This window comes from Apis laboriosa, unplaced genomic scaffold, assembly GCF_014066325.1.
Source record: "Apis laboriosa isolate Shangri-la unplaced genomic scaffold, ASM1406632v1 scaffold45_cov149, whole genome shotgun sequence".
Classification (NCBI taxonomy): Eukaryota; Metazoa; Arthropoda; class Insecta; order Hymenoptera; family Apidae; genus Apis; species Apis laboriosa.
The window spans coordinates 2,035,196-2,052,208 of record NW_025223361.1 but is presented as its reverse complement, the minus strand read 5'-3'; the positions used below and the strand labels follow the sequence as shown (position 1 = coordinate 2,052,208).

General features: G+C 24.8%; 1 protein-coding gene across 2 annotated transcripts in view; it reads right to left on the bottom strand.

The window, feature by feature from the left end:
* The window catches only part of LOC122716442 (beta-1,4-N-acetylgalactosaminyltransferase bre-4-like), a 107,113-nt gene that overhangs the window by 77,009 nt on the left and 13,091 nt on the right, over positions 1 to 17,013 (bottom strand). The window contains exon 1 of one of the 2 annotated variants that reach the window (XM_043939503.1): positions 6,384 to 7,042. The exons of the other annotated variant lie outside the window; for it this stretch is intronic. The gene's annotated coding sequence lies outside the window, so the exon portion shown is untranslated. Of the gene's footprint in view, positions 1 to 6,383; positions 7,043 to 17,013 lie in introns of those variants that run through there. 2 annotated transcript variants of the gene reach the window in all.

The following is a 17,013-nucleotide window of genomic DNA, read 5'->3' as shown; positions in this document are numbered from 1 at the left end:
ATAGTAAATATAATTTTATTTCTTTAACTTGTAAAAAGATATTTATTTTTTATTTTTTTAAATAAACTATAATAAAACATGATAAATTAATGAAGTAATAGGAAACGAGTCTGAAGTTTAAATACAAATTTGATTATTATTAATTGAATAAATACAAATTTATATTGTTACAAAATTTTCAATATTTATTTACTTTTTATCTATTCTATTTTCCTAGAATTTATTTGAATAATTTATTCCTAATAAATATATTATATCAATGTCACTCAATCTAACCAATAGTAATAACATAATTATAAAAAAATATTTCATCGATTTTAATAATTTTCAAATAATATATCATATTCAGGAACAACATTCTATAGATGTATTTTATAGTTAATGTTAAAACTAAAATGTTAAAACTAAATGTTATTTATTAATATAAAGAATATTAAAAAATATAATCTATAATAACAAATTGATCAATACGAAAATAAAAAATTTAAAATGTAGATTTATATTAATAATATAAGTATTTTTATATTCGATAATATTTTTTAAAGATTTTTATTCTAAAAATTATAGTATGTCAAAGATTTAATAAAATTGCAAATAAAATATTACGATACTATAATCGTTTCATTTCAAGAAGCGTATCAATTTATTTTCTTTATTACTTATTTTGTTCCAATAACGTAAAATGTGCAATAATATGAACACTATGAAATTATAAATACAATAGAATATCAATATACTGAAATTTGATTATTCAAATTATTGATTATCCGCATACAAGATGATTATATACTTGAACTAACATATCTAATAGCAATTAATTTATTTTTTATATTACATTATCTATCGTATGCTAATTTCTCTATCTTTTTATATATAATATTATATATAATATTATTATATATAATAAATAAATCCATATTTGAAAATAATTTAATTTTTATTTGTTTCATGATTTGTTGAACTCTTAATTATCCAAAAGAATTTGTTCTTCAATCAAGTTCGAATAATTAACATATTATTACAATATTATTATAATATAAATATGATTGATATTATATACAATATACAAAATTATATATATACATATTCATCATACATATACAATATAAAAGAATATCCAATTTAATAGAATTTCAAATAATTATAAGTGGAATAAATGAATTTTCAACAAAAATTAAATATATACTTTTATAAATATATAAATTATAAATACAACATAACATAGAAAACCAATTTATGTAAAAAAAAAAAAAATTAGAATTTCATTTAAAAAAAAATTGCAATTATATTTTGCAATTTTTGTCTAGTTGTGCTAGTTTATGCTAGTTGTCTAGCATATCTATGAAAAAAAAATGAGCAAATAAGAAGCAAATGAATAAATTTAAATATTTACTTAGATAAAGTAATAAGAAAATTGAAAAAAGTAATTAAACTTGACATTTATATTATCAAAAATACAATTATATTATCAATACATTTATATTATCAATAATAACATAAATAAATTTTTCATTGCCATTTTTTTCTTTAACTACGTTTATAAGTTGTCCCAATTAACTATATTCATACATACAGTTAAATACATTCGTCGATATAATCGTTGTTTCGACGTTCATTTAATCAAATTTAAGTCAAGTAAAATTATCAATTACTTATTTATACGAATGCAAATGTAATATAAAAGTAGAACAATGATAATTGTGTTTTTATTTCTTAATATTTGATAAAAGTATATAAAAGATGATACAAGTATGCAAAAAAATAATTATATTTAGAACAATTTCTTTCAAGGGAACGTTATTTTAAGTGATAAAAATCAACGCTTTCGAATTTTTCTCGTTCTTTAAATATAACTTTGTAATAACGCGAAATGGAATAAAATTTTTCGTGTAAAAAATATTTAATTTTAAGTTCTCTATCAATTTAACATCTCTGTTATAAAAAAAAAGTTTCTAGAAAAAAATTCCGTTCAACTTTAGAATTTGATTTCAAGTTATATTTCTCAATCAATATAAAAAAATATATCATTCATAATTTATTTGCACTTGCGCTCGAATCAGAATTATCAGATTATATAAATTTCTTTATAATAGAGTACACGAACAATTTCGAATCACTGAGTGATTTCATTTAGATAGAATTGATAACAAAGGGATAAGAAGATCAATAAAAAATTTAATCAAAATGAATTTTTCATTAGAAATAATGAATGTTATAAAATATATACTACGTGTGTACATATATATACTTTGAACCAATTGAATTTCGTGATCGATTTAACTTTCTGGTTGAGATTCGTGCGTCACTGAATATACGAAGGAAACTTGTTCACGTGTTGATAATTTACTTATTCAGCGTTAATAAACCGACACAATACGTAATTTGGTCATCACGATGAATGAACATGGATCTTGAGAATATTCTTCGACGTTCACGATGTAATCGTGGGCCAAGAATGGAGTATATGTTTCGAAATTCGATTGAATATTCCATCAAGGAACAAGAAAAATGCTAGATTTCAAACGATGATTAAGATTCTTTAAAAATTTTCAAATAGAAATCACAAATCACAATTAATATCGACCAATGATGTCTCTTCAATTCAATATAAATGAAAAATATATGGATCATAATAATGTAAGTCCAATTGATAAAAAATAGAACTATAGAGCTATAATTTCATATTATTTTAAGTAATATTAGTATTAAAAATCCAATATTAAAATTAAAGAATATAAAAACATGCGAAGAAATTTATGTACTTTTCTTAAATATCAATTTTTATATATGGATTTTTCAAAAAATAATTTCCATTTAACTTATGCCATTATCAGACTTCCATATCTAAAAGCATATTGATATTTGCATTTTAATATCATATATCAGTATTTTTAAGCAAATTTAAATTTTGAGTATTTCTACATCTACTTAAGATTAAATTATTTTAATATGAAAGATAAAAAAAAAATTATTTCCATATTCAATTTATAATTAACTGGAACAATATATATTAAATTTTTACTTTATAATTCCTAATAGCGTATTAAATAATAATGGAATACTTGGAAAATTCTTGGAAATTAAAAAAATTTCAAATTTTCAATAATTTTTACTATTTTTATATTTCAAAATTCTTCTGGATAATTAATAATTTACGCAAGTAACTTATTAACTTTCATTTAACTTTACTAATAATCCAATTGAATTATATATTTAGACTTTAAATTTCACGAATTTACAATAGTTTATATAGAGAAAAAAATGAAAGGTAAAAGTGTTAACTTTTTGCAAATCGAAAAAATGGCTAAATATGTTTGAAAATTTCCAGAAATCTAATTCTGTTAAAATTTTAGTTCTTAATATAAAATAGACACCTCTTAGAAAAGAAAAGAAACAAGCATTTCAAGTTTTTAAATTTCGAAATTAAGAGTTTCGAAAGTTTCCAAATTATAAAGTTTCGCAATTCTATAGTAAATATATCATGAGAAAATGAATTCGTACTTGTATAAAATTATTTAACACAAGAATTTAATACAAGAAAAACACTCAATTTTTAACTATCTAAAATTTCATGTTTCAAATACGTAATATTAAAATTGCAATATCGATAATTTTGATAGATTACTAAAGTTTCGAACAATTTCTATATCAGTCAGTATTATACATACTAAACACGTTAACAAATTTTTCGACGCGTTATTAATTAATTAATTGTTTTTTAACATGTTAGAAAACTTTTTTATTGAAATTTCTGATGAATAACAATTTCTAACGTAAGTGCTCTTTTCACTCGATGATAAATTATCACGTATATTACGATATCGTGACATTTCTGGGGGGCGTTGCAATTTATGACATTTCGACTGACTGTCACGTAGCGTATTAATGCGACAAATCAATGATAATCTTATAATCAGTCAAGTTATTCTGATAATCTACTCCAATTTACATTCTTCTTTCTTTTCGTCAATTTTATTATTTTCGATTTTCGATTTTGGTTCAAATTTTAAAAAAAAGATTAAATTTGCTGTGAAAATGATTGTAAGTTTGTTAAGTTTATTAAATTTTTTTTCGTCTTTACTAAATATTATAGAATAAATTAAATTATTATTAAATTAAAACTAGAATAATCAAATATATAATGGCGAATAATTACGAAATATTTATAATCAGGATTTTAGATATTTGAACATTTTCTAAAAAATCCGGATATATTTGAATATTTATTCAATTTACGTAGTTGTATTTTTTTTCTTTTCTTAATAATAAATATATAAACATGTAAATCTACAGTTACGTGACCTTCATATTTGATCATGCATTTCATTGACGAATTACGGAAAAACCGACTTTAATGGCATGTACATTCTTAAAAAATATTGAAATATTTGTTATTATTTATTTCATATTAAAACTATATTTCAGAAATAATTATTGCAAATAGTATTATTTTATATTATTCATATTATATACATCAATTAAAGGTTTACTTTTATCTGCTAGATAAAAAAATCATGATAGAATTAAAATAAAACCAATAATTGTATCATAAATAAATAATTCGAATTTTTAATTATTTTGTTATTTCTCTATTATTTGAAATATTCGAATAATTAAATAATTCAACTTTAATATTAAATTTCAAAGTTTAAGACATTAATCATTAAACATCAAAAAATAATTTATATTTAAATGCTTAAAATTTATCTAGTAATTTTCTATTACTAGATTTAATACTTTAATAGATTTAATACTTTTTTAATACTTTCAGCGTTTATTATTACCTATAATTATAGCTTCCTATATTATTCATTATAACTAAAAAATTTAAAACTAAATTTTTTTCATTTTTTATAAAAAACAAAATAGCAATATACTAATTATTTTGCGTATTTCTTTTCATAACAAGCTTTCATACCACTTTTCTTTGAAACAAGCTGTTTATATGGCGAAGTGAATAGAATATATATTTTTTAATTAATCGTAGTATACATAACAGTTTCGTAACGTATTTTTTGTTTTGCAGGAAAAAAAAATATTTCACTTTCTAACGATGCACAACATTACAACAAACAGTTTTCGAATAATGCAATTTCAATTTTTATTTTCTTGACGAATTTCAGTATTATATTTCAACTTCGATAACTATTATATAATTAAAATAATAATATAAATGCTATATGCAGATTTTTTTAATGAAGAATTTCAAAATCGTCAAAATATTATTCGATATTCAATAAATTTATAAATATTCAATATTATATTATTATTTACATTTTATTATTAATTATTTACATTATTTCATACAAAACATTCTTTTGTTGAATTCACTACATACATATGTATAAATTTTTTTTTCTTATATTTTTTCTAATCATATTTTCTAATTAATTTTTTACAATTATTATATTCTAAAAATATGCATATATAATGACATACATATATAATTTTATGCAGATTCTGAAACTAAGTAGAAAGTTAATGGCCTTTGATTGTCTAAAGAGCCATTAACTTAACTTATTAAATTTATACAATTTCGATATCTTTATTAAAGTCTCTAATAAAATTTTAATAGAAAATTTAATTTCTGTCAAAAATATTTGTCAAAAATAATTTTATAATATTATGCATTCAAAAATATTTTGTGTTTTTCTTTGTATCAGAAAAGGGAAATGCAAGAAATCTAAAAAAAAAAAAAGAGTTTTCGTTCGTTAAATTAATTGTTTTTATTCTATTTAATAAAAAAACAAATTACAGAGATATTGATTTGATAAAAATTGTGATTTTAAAAACTGAAAAAAAATTTTTTTTTATCTTTGGTTCTCGAAATGATTCAACATGATGTAATAAAATTTAATTATTAATAATCTAAAAGAATCCGGATTAAAGAACGCCTAAATGAGAATGAGGAAAAAAACATTTTCAACTCAATAATTTCAAATAAAAACTTTTTTGAATTTATTATAATTGAATATAAATATATACAGAAATATATAATTGTAATTCTTTATAATCCATCGCACATTCAAATTTTAATGTTAACAATCTTTTGTACCTGACTGTAGATTAACATAATTACAGATTTTATAAATAATTAATTTTTATTATATCATTATATTTTTTTACCATTAAAGAAAAAAAGAAATTTCATTGTGATCTGATAAAAGCGAAATGAATGTTTAAATGATAATCGAAAAAGACAGAAAAAGAGAGAAAGAAGAAAAATATTATCCTAACAGAAGCAATGGATCGTGGAATCGATTTGACTGTAATCTGTTTCACACATGTAAAAAAAAAAAAAAAAAAAAACACAAGTAGACATAAATGTAATGCCAGTTCCCCTTGAATCGGCATTCTCGCATTCAATGTTACATAACACTTACCTTTCCCACTTTCTCTCTACTCTTTGTGTCAACGACGACGCGCAGAGGCCGGTTGCTCTTCCGTGCTCGCCCACGTGCTAGATACTTTCCTCTTCTTTCCTTTCTCTTTCTCCTTCTCTATTTCTCTGCCAGAGCTCACGCGAAACGACAACCTTGGCCTTTGGCGCTTCAAACGAGATTCATGTGTTGTCGAACGAGGATGCGTGCAATCAATATTCGAAGATTTCACTTTACGCGAAACTTTTCGTAAATGAAACGAATCAAAATGATCGACGCCACGCAACGTTCAATTCGCGCGTTTCTTGACACCGGATCAGTAACTGACCTTCTCAACGCAACCGGTTTTCGTATACCACACTGGCCCTCCCCTTGTCCACGAGATCTCGTCACCACTCACTCGACATTCACCGTTTCGTTACCGTTCACTTGATTCCTAACTCTTTGTTACATAGTTAATTTTCCTTAATTCTATCTCTTCCGATTATACTTTTTTTTTTTCGATCTCGTATGTATTCGCCTTCTTCTCTCCGTCAATTGTATCGAACAACAAAACAAAGTTCGTTCGTTCCGCGTTGCGAGGAAAACAAGAGCGCAGAGAGCGACACTGCACACGCGGTGTCTCGGGAAAGACTGGTGAGGTGACCGGCCGAGAGACGACGCCGACTCGACCTAAAGCGCGGCCGAGTCAATGACGGCAGGCGTGATTGGCCGGAGGACTCCCTAGATCGGGAGCACTCGTGCCTGTTCGCGAAGTCGACGAATTAATATGCTATTTAATTAGGCAGTTCGGGTGCATTGATAAAATCCCCGAGACCTGCAAGAAATTGAGCAATGTTTCTGACAAATGGAATTTCACGCGATGTTACCGAATACGTATTAATTCTTATTTACACGTCATAGTAAAATGGGATATCAAATGGATTGTTTTTGCGAAATAATAAATGTATATATGAAAAAATGAAAGAATAAGTGGGTATTTAACAAACGTTTGATGACGATTTGGAAGATTTCGAATGAGTTTGAAAATATTTTTTAGTTATTTTGTGTTGAGGTTCGTAAAGAGGTTCGTTGTTTATTAATTATTGTTTTATATTTGTTATTAATTTAAAAAAGAGAAAGGAAACGATACTTTTATGTGTATCTTATTTATCTAAAACAAGTTATGCCAAGTATTAATTAATATTGATTTATATTAATTGATATTATAAAAAAATTTAAAATTTTATTATTAAAAATAACATATAACTCATCTAACGTGATATAGATACAACAATTTTTATATAATTTTAAATAATATTTTTTTTTAAATTTAACTCATATTCAACATTTTTAAAAAATTTTATAAGTAAAATATATATAATTTTTATAAGAAATCAAAAATTAATTTATTAATTCTTAATTTTATTGATTTCTTTATAAAAATTTTATTTTCTGATGCCGTTTAAATTTTATGTTATGAATACTTATTATCAGAAAAATATCTTTGCTACTATATTTTACCTTTTCTACTTTCTTCTATTATCGCTATGTTTATGGCAACTTATTTAAGTTAGCGAACGATAGTAAGCAATGAAAACATTCATTTTAAAAAAGATTTGGTATTCTGTATCTACAATATTTTGCAAAACAGATCGAAAGGTGGGATGAATAATGGATCGATACTCAAAACATTTTTGCATGGACATTAATGTTCGTACAAACGCACAATACCGTGAGACACGTGATATCTTCGGTCTGGTGAATTTCATTGCATTTCCTGTACGATATTTAAATGAGAAAGCGAAACGCATAAAAGTTCAAACTTGCTCTAAAAGCAAAACTCGATCAAGATCAGCATAGGATGGATATCCGGTTGAATTAAATATCCGCGGCCTATCGACTACTGGCCTATTGGCCTACACGCGTACAACATTCATCTCATAGAACATTTAAGAAATAAAGTACAGTTAAAAATATGTTCAAAAATTAGGAAAGAAATCTATTATTTTTAATATAAACAAAAAGTTTTTATCATTACATATAAATTTTTAATTATTAATTCAAAACATAATTCTCTTCTTTTTTTAGTTTAATGATCCATTTTTTACATAAATAATTTATAAAATTTACAAAATTTTGAATTATTTATAAAGAATAATGGATTTCTCGTAGTATTATGCACTTATAAAAAATATTATGTAGAATATACAATACATAATATGTACACATTACATATCATACATTTGAAAGATATCAATCATTTTATTATAATATTTATTTATCTTAATTATAATGTTAAAATATATGATACAAGAATTTTTTCCGAATTTTTACTACTATAAGTAAAGAAAGATAGTCAAAAGTAGCAAGATTTATGCAAGTTTCTTCAAGCATCTGAAATGTTAATAAGATATTTTATAGATTTCATTTAATATTTCATGAAAATACAATTATTTATGACAAAAGTAATGGAAAAATTGTAAAAAACATAGAATATAAAATATATATATTGAAATATTAATTGAAATTTATTGATTCTACAATAATTATAACTTCAAAATGAATGCACATAATGTAAAAATTTAAATATTGTTTTAAAAGAAAGTCAATATTTATATAATACCTACAAAATATTGTCCAATTCATTAACCCTTAAACTGTCGACAATTAACAGAGAACAATTAACTTTTTCATTTATTTTTTTTTTACAAGTATTCTCTTTTAATGTAATATATATTTCATATAATTGATAGAGAAATAATTTCTAAAATATGTTTTTAATTGATTATTTTTAAAACAAAATAGACTGCAAGAATTTAAAAAATTATTGTTACATTTCATTCTTCAGAATTATATTTTTTACAAGTTTGCCATAAATAGGTGTATTTTTATGTATTTTTATGAAGCCTTGAATTCTATGATATATGACTTATTAAAATTGTAGCTATATAAAAAATTTTTCAGTATTTTTCATCCTCGTTTTCGTTCATATGAAAAAATTAATTTATAGTTCGCGAAAGATTTATTCCCATTTACATTCTAAAGACGATAAAATAAAACAATATAAAATTTCTATATATCTTTTATATTCCGTAGTATTTTTAAAATATTAATAAATTTAATTTTTTTATGCAGCAATTATATGATGACATCATAATACATGACTTATATTATATTAAATATATAACAAATAAAATTTAACAAAGTTTATAATAATAAATATATTATCAATTTTTTAAACACATTATATATAATATTTATTTATGTAAAGAATAATATATATGCAAATAAAATTTGTATAAAATATGTAAAAAGATATGCAACATGAAAAATATGTATTTACGTAAAAATCTACAGTACATTTATTTCGTTTTTCATAAAAATTTGCCGCTGATCTGAGAAAATCGATCGCAAAAATTCAACAGATTATTTCTTTTAATTTGCAAATAATAATTGATGCAACAAATTTTCAATAAAATTGGATACAAACTTCTCTGGCATAGAAAATAAACACAAAATTAAAAGATATACACTATATCAGCTACCAGTGAGACCACTATCTGCACATTACTTTGCAAAAATGTTGCCTTGAAACCAACTGTCAAACATACGGGCTACTCAGTCTATGTATACCTATCAAATATTTATATCTATTTGTACGTTTACAGAAGTAACGTAAAACTACCATAAAAATTCTGAAAAAAAGAGAAAAAAAAAAAAAAAAAAAGAATCATTCTTGAATAAACAATCTAACTATATATCGAATATGCATTCTCTTGTGTAACTAAAATCACCTTTGCAAAGAACGAAGATCTCTTGTATAAAGAACACCTTTCTCTATAACTCTGTTAACAAACATTGGAACCGCAAGATAAATTATTTACATTCATTTGAATTTTTGTTGAACTAGTACAAGGCAATTATAAAAATTCTAAAAATAAAAAAGAAAAATTGAATAAAAACAAGCTATTAAATATTTACAACAGCATTCCTTTTATATCTGTTTTTCTTCGATAATTAACGCGAAAAAAAAAAGCACCTTTCCTCCACAATTCTGTTACAACAAGCATCGAAATCTCACGATAAGTATCTATCACTCTTTTATCGTAATTTCATTAAAGTAAGAAACAAAAGAATTTTGAAAATAAATTCTCGAATAAGAATAAACGATACGCAACTTATGCATCAAATAGCTGCAACAACATTTCCTTCCACTATTCTTCGATTAATTAACGTGGAGAACGCCCTCCCCGCGATTCTGTTAACAAACTTTGAAATCGTAGTAAGGCAAGTACATCGCCTAGATTGGAATCGTTCGGATTGAAAAGGAAGTTGGCCAACTTTTCCCAGAGGCGAAGCTCGTTTTTTTCTCCCCTCCCCTCGCCCCTTGTAATCATATTTCTAGCCCAATTAAAATAGCTAAACGTTTATATTTATCTTTAGACGAGAGCACACAGCGATGTTTCGCACGAATCTTGATGTTCTCACGGTAATGTCAACGTGTACGCTAGTTCGCGTCCGGTGCCCTTGTCTTCTTCAGACATGTGCGCACACGTTGTATTATGCATGACCAGGGTGTTAAGTATGAGAAGGAGAGGATAGGAGGGCTTCTTGCCGCAGGCGTGAGATGCATGAGAGGATGGCCTTCTCCGCTCATCTTTCTGGAAGACAATAGAATCTGGCATCCGCCACTTTGAATCAAGCTGCTGGCACCGGTTACTTCCGCTTAACATTATCCGGAATTTCCACCTAACTTTTCTAATGGCCTCTCGATATACAGGGTGTAAAATATGTGGGACCCGCTTCGAAAATATCGATTGTATATCCATAAACAATGGGAATTTGTGTGTGGATATAATAGTAAGTGTACAAGGGGATCTAATCCGAAAATTTCGATTTTGTGTATAAAAGTTTTTCGTGTATGAATTATACGTGAAATAATTTCTTTTTTGTGTCTGTGTGTGTTTTAAGTATAATTTTTGTTTGGAATATTTTTCAAAACGAAATCTGAACATTGTATATATACTCTATTGTAGATATACAATGATTATAATGTGTAATATGTATTTATTTTATCTTGTATTATATATATTTAAGAAAGAGAAAATATTGAAAATTTAAGGATTGATTTCACCCTCTCAAAATATTTATGAACTTTATATTGATTCATTGTATATTCTTCTAGTCTATGACATAATAAATTTTAAATATAAGCAGACTGGAACATTGCAAGCAGAGAAAAAGTTTCAAACAGTTTATAATTTGAATTTATATATGATCTATACGTAATAACGTTTCACAAGCATTTTATACATTTTAGAAACTAAGCAATATTTTTAAACATATAATTGGATTTATATATATCATTTACAATATACTACAATCTTCTCTTGAAATTCAAAATAATCATTTTGAACATATTTTGTAAAAATAATTAAATAAGAATAAGCAAGATATTAATTACACCTCAAATAGGATATGAATTTATACGAATTACTTTTATTATTTTCAAATTCTAAAATGGATTCCATCTATTATATATAAAATGTTACATATACATATATGTACACAATCAATGTAATTGATTAACGTACCGTGTCTTCGTTCCTCCAATAATTTCTTAAACGAGTTTAAGTGGTTTCATAGAATATTCCGTTATCAGTAAACACCTTGCAGTTTGCAGAATGTTTAATCAGTTAACTGTACTATAGTAACACGATATGCCACTGTTACCAACCAAAATGTATCGAGTATCTATATTACTTCCAACGGGACTCGAATAATTTATCATCCCGTTTGAGTGCATCGTTCGAAATTATTGTTTTTCGTTACCGAGGCGATAAATAGGGTGGATCGGGGGATGATAGCAACTCGTTATTATAAAACATTTATTTCAAAACATATAAACAGTAGTACGGGAAAAAGTCATCCAAGATTCATATGAATAAAATTAAACAATCTTAATAAAGAATGTATAATATTTATTTCAATGCAAATTTTGAATATGATAAAAAAATGACATTTAAGCTATACTAATTGAACAATATGGTATTGGAGGTAATAGATATAGTGAATAAAATAATTTTTTGATAGCTTAAATTAATTTTTTTCTTACTGATTTAAAATTATAATTATAAATACTATCAGAGAATAGTTGCTTTTTCTATTCTTTAATCTAATCTTTTTTTTTTTAAGTAATTGATAGTTACTTAACAATTCTTTTATTAATTAAAATTTACAATTAATTATGATTACTAGAATCGTTTATAATCTTTTAATCAACAAAAAAAATTTGATAAAGAATATCAAATCTTTTTTATCTGTTATCAAATAAAAAAATAGCTAACATTGAATGCAAGTTTAATTGATATGATAAATACATCAAGAAATGATATATATGTTTGTCATAATTATGATAATTCTTAATTCTTAATAAAATCTCTTATAATTTTTAATTATTTTTTTAATTTTTTTCTATACAAACAAAATAATTTTCAATAGACATTTTAATGTGAAAAAATTAAACATCAAAAATATGTTACAATCAAATTATTTATATCAAATTCAGGATCAAGAAAGTTGTAACATTTCTCATTTTTTATTAATATTACTATTTGATATAAATAAGCAACATTTTCTTTTAAAATTCGTTAACGCAACAATTCCTGCATAATTCCTGATCTGAAAATCAAAGGATTACTAATTACTCTCAGTTTACTCTACATTTAACATTTAATATAGATCTGCTACGATGTATTAGCTTTGAATCGAAACAAAGGCTGCCATCGATCGTCACAAAATCTTCCCTCGTGTAAAACATTTCATCGATCCGTGTAATACGTGACCTTTAAATTCAACCATCGACCTATGGATGCTGGAAAGGGTGCAGAAGATAGCTGCCATTGGAGCTTTATGTGCAAAAATTGAGATAAGGAAAATATATAGTCCTACTTGGCTTCTATGCTCTTTTAAGATCCCTTAAACTACGGATTGCTGACGAGGTATCTTGGAACACGGCCAATTTACACCCTATACTTTTTTCGGATAAGAATAGTATTGAAATAATCTTTTTATTCCTTTTCGTACAAACATAATCTTTCTAAAGTAATCTCGATAAAATTTTACCTCTCAATGTAAGAGGTAAAATTTTAATTTTATTATTATAATTAGAAAGGTTTTAAGCAGATTTATTAAAGAATTTGAATAAAAGGGACGAATAAAAGGACGTGTTAATATTTGTCGAACTATAAGAAAGAAAAACTTACAAGTGTTTTCTTTTGGACTGGATTATATTATACTTTAGAAAGGGTTAAAAATGAACGAACCCTTTATAAACAGAACTTTTCTTCGTTTATGAGAAAAAAGAATTGTAATTTTTAGCTTTCATCTAAAAGTTAGAAGTTTAAGTTTAAAAGATAAAATCTTCTGAATTTCTATTTAAAATTAGGAAAGTTTCGTTTTATTAAAGAGTTTGAATAGAAAGAAATAAAAAAAGAAAATTCTTTATATACGTGGAATTTGCGCATTAACATTTTTCCAAGTATAAAGAGTAAAAAAAGAAAACTTGATAAATTGTCTTTTGTTTTTTTGGACATTTGAATGCTTTAGAGAAGGTTAAAAATGTTCCCAAAAACTCCTTATAAATAGAATTTTTCTTACTTGTGAGAAGAAAAATTAATTGATCAAGTTTCATTTCTAACTTATAAAAATTAATAATTACCATAAATAAATTATGTCAAATTATTAAAAAATACAATAGTAAAATGATAAAAAAATAAAAAAAAGAATTTAAAAAAAATATGAAGATTAAAAATGCTTTCAAGAAAAGAATTTTAAAAAAAAACTATGCAAAAGATTTATAATTTAATTTATGAAATATTTAAATACTTAATAAATTTAAATAATAATTAAATTTAGTGAAACAGATAAATTATATATATATATATCTTTTTCTGAATCAATATTTATATTTAAGATATATAAATAAAATTGCTTGCTATATAACAATTTATATATATTATAACAATATTGATCTGGAATAAAATGTAACTTTAAATTCTATAATCTAATCTAATCTAGTGTAATCTCTTGAAAGATATTTTTTTAAACCTTATATTAATATTTATTTTATTATATTATTTATACTCACACATGATTTATAACATTAATTATATTCATTTTAATATTTTTCAATACAATAAAACCTTTATTATCCATTTGAATACACGATTTTTTGTATGAAACACAGACTTTTCGAATTATTCTATATTTTGAGGAAAAATAATACGCTTATTTATAATAAAATCGAGATAAGAAATTCTAGAGATCCCTAGGAAATCTAGGAATTTTTTAATATATAAAAAAATATGCATTTTATAGATAATTTTTAATTTCATTCTTCTGTTTTTTTTAATGCCAGTGATTTAATTTCTTAAATACTTTCAATTTCAATAGTTAATAACTAAATACACATCTATATTTCGATGTTATTATATGCATTGTGCGAGAATATATCCATTGTCAATTTCGAATTAAATTCTTCCTGCTATGATGTATTGCTGCAATCATAGATAGCGTACAATTTGAATAATAAAATGATAGGTTAATTTGAATATTAGATTGATCATTAATATTCAAAGAATAAGTATTCGAATAATGATATATTCTATTACACTATATCTTCATAAACAAATAAATTAAATATCTTAAATATACACGAATAAACATATTTCGAACAAAAAGAATGAAATTTTTAACATTTTTCCTGAAATGACTGTTCTTAAAATGTTCTTAAATCGGTTTTAAACTCTCTCTCGAAATCTTAAGCATTTTAAGTTTAATCCTCGCTTATTCACAAGCTAATCGAGATCAAGAGAGTATTACTTATCCAATAGTAATAGATTTAACGAAGACAGAAATTACCTGGAACGTATTATTTAACCCTCGAAATGGAGTTGAGTCAAAAGTGACCCATATCGATAAATTCAAACTTATCTAATTTTCATTATCGGCAACCGCTAAGACGGTGAAAATGAGGAAATCGGATCGCAAGGGTTAATCCAACTCTCCCAATTAGTTAATCATTATGCAGCAAGAAAAAAAAAACACAGAGAATATTCGGCAGAGAAATCAAAAACAATCGACGAAAATTGCGTTAAATTTAAATAGTTTCGAATAAGTTTAAACGACTGTAATAAGAATTCCATGCATTGTACAGCCCGTTACACCGCAATGATATTCTCCTGCAATTGAACTTGCAACGGTTTATCGCGTGCATGCAAGAAATGCAATTACGTTTTGGAGGGAGTGCGCGAGTTTGAAAAGAGGCAACATAGGAATGCCTTGTTACGTTAGAGACTGTTGCGCGGATAGTGGTACATAGCTGTTACGCGTTTCCTCTCAGTCCATATTTCATATGCATGTACATACGTGTAAGAACGTGTATGTATCGGGTCATCCTATGAGTAATGTTTTAGGTGCACAGTTTCGGCCGCAGAAGAATCATTTGTTACTCAAACTTTTTTTTAAAACGCAATTAAATAATGGCAACTGTATTTTTGTAGTGGAAAATAAAATGAATAATACGCGGTTATGATAAACAAATGACTGTCAGGAAACCATAAACAAAGTACTTTTTCACTCGTCATATTTTCTGATCAAATAAAGAGAAAGCAAAAAAAAAAAAAAATAATGTTGAATAATGCAACTCGTATTAATATTAACGCATTCGTCACAATTCTTCTAATTATCTATCATTGTTATCAAACCATCTATTTTTATTTAAAAATATTAAAAAAAATTTTTAAAATTCAAATTACATTTGAAAAAGCGGATCAAAAAATTTCTTTATTGTAACTAATTTTTTAAAACGAGATTATTTATAGGATGATCTGACGATACAAAAAATATGGATATGGGTATAATAGAATTATCATCATTCGTCACAAAATTCAATTAATTGGAGATAAATTTAAAAAATTTACAATCTTGATCGACATTGACAATTTATTTCGCTAATTTCATCATCATCCGTCTACAAAATTAACAAATAGGTAAAGTAAAGAAGCAAAGTATCTTCGTCTCGTGTTCTAAATTATCATTTCTAAAAAGCAAACATACGTATTCTTTTCTGGTTTTTCCTTCCCTCTTCTTCGAAAAAAAAAAAAAAGCGAGAAATTGAAATATCGAGAGATATTTCACATTTCAAAAAGCCTCTTGCGCAACATTTTCCTTGGAATTGTTTTCCATCGAAGCATTCACGATGCGAATAAAATAGCTCAAAGACCAATCGATATGTTTATTTATGACAAGTCGTTATGACAGCACTCTTGAAATTGCTTCTCCGCGTATACCTTCCGCCCCGCGATTTATACGTGTCAAACCTCGCTTCCAACCGATATCGAATGTTAATGCTAAGTCTTTCTATCCTTCGTTTTATCCTTTATCTCTTTACGCAAGAGCAATTTGCACACGGAAGTACGAGGAGTAATAACTATAATAACATGTTAATATATTCGTGGACAGTATTTTATAAAAGTCAAAACAATTTTTTTATATAAAAATTTCGGTTAAAGCTTAAACTCGATTGAATTATTAGCAATTAAATTTACATTGAACAGATTGAAACAGAATCGAAATTCCTTTGTCCTTG